Consider the following 4,198-nt stretch of genomic DNA (forward strand, 5'->3'; position numbering starts at 1 on the left):
TCCCTGAGGCCCCCCTCGCTCCCATTGGCTCCCCTCTCCGTAGGCGTTCCCTCCCTGAGGCACCCCTCGCTCCCATTGGCTCCCCTCTCCGTAGGCGTTCCCTCCCTGAGGCACCCCTCGCTTCCCATTGGCTCCCCTCTCCGTAGGCGTTCCCTTTGCTGCGGCCCCCCTCGCTCCCATTGGCTCCCGTCTCCAGTAGGCGTTCCCTTTACTGAGGCACCCCGCGTTCCCATTGGCTCCCGTCTCCTCAGCGGCACCCCGCACTCCCATTGGCTCCCCTCACCGTAGGCGTTCCCTCCCTGAGGCACCCCTTGCTCCCATTGGCTCCCGCGTCCTTAGCGTCACCCCTCGCTCCCATTGGCTCCCTTCTCAGTAGGCGTTCCCTCCCTGAGGCACCCCGCTCTCCCATTGGCTCCCCTCTCCGTAGGCGTTCCCTCCCTGAGGCACCCCTCGCTCCCATTGGCTCCCCTCTCCGTAGGCGTTCCCTCCCTGAGGCACCCCTCGCTCCCATTGGCTCCCCTCTCCGTAGGCGTTCCCTTCCTGAGGCACCCCTCGCTCCCATTGGCTCCCCTCTCCGTAGGCGTTCCCTCCCTGAGGCACCCCGCTCTCCCATTGGCTCCCCTCTCCGGTAGGCGTTCCCTCCCCGCGGCCCCCCTCGCTCCCATTGGCTCCCGCCTCCTCACCGTCACCCCGCTCTCCCATTGGCTCCCTCCTCCAGCAGGCCTTCCCTTTCCTGAGGCGCCCCTCGTTCCCATTGGCTCCCTTCTTCCCGCCCTTCTCTCCCATTGGCCCAGCCGCCCCTTCGTGGGCGGTTCCGAGCCTCTGAGGCGGAGAAGGCGCCTTCTCCATCATGGCGGCGGGCGGCAGCGCTCGGGTCTCGGCCGGCCGCGATCTCAGCTGCGTGCCCGAGGTTGCGGGAGCCTTGGCGGCCGTAGCTCGCCAGGGGTAACCGCCCCATAAGCGTCGCCCCATAAGCGTCGCCCCATAAGCGCCGCCCCATAAGCGCCGCCCCATAAGCGCCGCCCCATAGCGGGTTTATGTTCTTGTTTTAAGGTTCGATTTCCTTTGCTTGCCCCTTTTCCACCCTCGGCACCGCCGCGAGTTCCGCTTGGAGCCCGCTCTCAACCGGCCCGGCCCTCAAACGAGATCCGATTTGTTGCTGTCCGGAAGGGGTGAGCTTGGGGGGGGGTAATGGGGGGCTATGGGGCGCTATGGGGGTCTATGGGGTGTCTATGGGGGGTAATGGGGGTCTATGGGGGGGTTATGGGGTGCTATGGGGGTATATGGGGGTCTATGGGGTCTCTATGGGGGGGTAATGGGGGTCTATGGGGGGGTTATGTGGTGCTGTGGGGGGATGTGGGGTCTCTATGGGGGGGTTATGGGGGGTAATGGGGGGCTATGGGGCGCTATGGGGGTCTATGGGGTCTCTATGGGGGTCTATGGGGTCTCTATGGGGGGGTAATGGGGGTCTATGGGGGGGTTATGGGGCGCTGTGGGGGGATATGGGGGTCTATGGGGTCTCTATGGGGGGGTAATGGGGGTCTATGGGGGGGTTATGGGGCGCCATGGGGGGATATGGGGCTCTATGGGGTCTCTATGGGGGGGTAATGGGGGTCTATGGGGGGGTTATGGGGTGCTGTGGGGGGATGTGGGGTCTCTATGGGGGGGGTTATGGGGGGTAATGGGGGGCTATGGGGCGCTATGGGGGTCTATGGGGTCTCTATGGGGGTCTATGGGGTCTCTATGGGGGGGTAATGGGGGTCTATGGGGGGGTTATGGGGTGCTATGGGGGGATATGGGGGTCTATGGGGTCTCTATGGGGGGTAATGGGGGTCTATGGGGGGGTTATGGGGTGCTATGGGGGGATATGGGGGTCTATGGGGTCTCTATGGGGGGGTAATGGGGGTCTATGGGGGGGTTATGGGGCGCTATGGGGGATATGGGGGTCTATGGGGGGGTAATGGGGGGTTAAATGGGTCCTATGGGGTCTCTATAGGGGTCTATGAGGGGGTTATGGGGGGAATAAAGGGGGCTAAGGGGGGGTTATGGGGGGTTAAAGGGGTCCTATAGGGGTTTATGGGGGGTAATAGGGGGTTATGGGGGGCTATGGGGGTGTTATAGGGGGCTATGGGGCGGTTATGGGGGGGGTAATGGGGGTCTATGGGGGGGTTATGGGGCGCTATGGGGGATATGGGGGTCTATGGGGGTCTATGGCGGGGTAATGGGGGGTTAAATGGGTCCTATGGGGGGGTTATGGGGGGTTATGGGGGGAATAAAGGGGGCTATGGGGGGGTTATGGGGGGTTAAAGGGGTCCTATAGGGGTCTATGGGGGGTTATGGGGGGCTATGGGGGTGTTATAGGGGGCTATGGGGCGGTTATGGGGGGGGTAATGGGGGTCTATGGGGGGTTATGGGGTGCTATGGGGGGATATGGGGGTCTGTGGGGTCTCTATGGGGGGGGTAATGGGGGGTTAAATGGGTCCTATGGGGGGCTATGTGGGGGTTATGGGGGGAATAAAGGGGGCTATGGGGGGTTAAAGGGGTCCTATAGGGGTCTATGGGGGGTTAAATGGGTCCTATGGGGGGGTTATGGGGGACTATGGGGGTCCTATAGGGGGGTTATGGGGCGCTATGGGGGGTTAAATGGGTCCTATGGGGGTCTATGGGGAGTCTATGGGGGGGTTATGGGGGGTTAAGGGGGGCTATGGGGGGGTTAAATGGGTCCTATAGGGGTCTATGGGGGGGTTATGGGGGGTTATGGGGGGAATAAAGGGGGTTATGGGGGGCTATGGGGGTGTTATAGGGGTCTATGGGGGGGTTATGGGGGGAATGAAGGGGGTTATGGGGGGTTAAAAGGGTCCTATGGGGGTTATGGGGGTCTATGGGGGGGTTATGGGGGGTTAAGGGGGTCCTATAGGGGTCTGTGGGGGGTTATAGGGGGTTATGGGGGGCTATGGGGGTGTTATAGGGGGCTATGGGGGGGTTATGGGGCACTATGGGGCGGTTATGGGGGGATATGGGGGTTTATGGGGTCTCTCTGGGGAGGTAATGGGGGTCTATGGGGGGATATGGGGGTCTATGGGGGGGTTATAGGGGGTTATGGGGCGCTATGGGGGGATATGGGGGTCTATGGGGTCTCTATGGGGGGGTAATGGGGGTCTATGGGGGGGATATGGGGGTCTATGGGGTCTCTATGGGGGTCTATGGGGGGGTAATGGGGGGTTAAATGGGTCCTATGGGGTCTCTATGGGGGTCTATGGGGGGGTTATGGGGGGAATAAAGGGGGTTATGGGGGGTTAAAGGGGTCCTATAGGGGCCTATGGGGGGTTATGGGGGGCTATGGGGGTGTTATAGGGGGCTATGGGGGGGTTATGGGGCGGTTATGGGGGGTTAAATGGGGGGGTTATGGGGGGCAATGGGGGTTAAATGGGGGCTATGGGGGGTTAAATGGGTCCTATAGGGGTCTATGGGGGGGTAATGGGGGTCTGTGGGGGGGTTATGGGGCACTATGGGGGGATATGGGGGTCTGTGGGGTCTCTATGGGGGCCTATGGGGGGTAATGGGGGTCTATGGGGCGCTTATGGGGGGTTAAATGGGTCCTATGGGGGTCTCTGGGGGGGTTATGGGGCGCTATGGGGGGATATGGGGCGCTATGAGGGTCTATGGGGTCTCTATGGGGGGTTAAATGGGGGCTGTGGGGCGGTTATGGGGGGTTATGGGGCGCTATGGGGGGTTAAATGGGTCTGTGGGGGTCTTATAGGGGTCTGTAGCACCCTATGGATCCCTATAGCACCCTATGGATCCCTATAGCACCCTATGGACCTCTTATAGCACCCTATAGCACCCCCATAGCCCCCTGTGGAGCCCCATAGCCCCCTATAGCACCCCCATAGCCCCCCCGTGGCCCCATAGCCCCTGCTATATAGCCCCATAGCCCCTGCTGTATAGCCCCATAGCCCCTCATGGCCCTGCCCCATAGCCCCCCCTATGTCCCCACCCCATAGCCCCCTATGTAGCCCCATAGCCCCCTATGTAGCCCCATAGCCCCCTATGTAGCCCCATGGTCCTGCCCCATAGCCCCCCTATGTAGCCCCATAGCCCCCCCGGCCCTGCCCCATAGCCCCCTATGTAGCCCCATAGCCCCCCCTATATAGCCCCATAGCCCCCTATGTAGCCCCATAGCCCTCTATGTAGCCCC

Source organism: Pezoporus flaviventris, unplaced genomic scaffold (genome assembly GCF_033815535.1).
Source record: "Pezoporus flaviventris isolate CSIRO_AGI_PZ_B2104156 unplaced genomic scaffold, CSIRO_AGI_Pfla_v1 ptg000981l, whole genome shotgun sequence".
Classification (NCBI taxonomy): domain Eukaryota; kingdom Metazoa; phylum Chordata; class Aves; order Psittaciformes; family Psittacidae; genus Pezoporus; species Pezoporus flaviventris.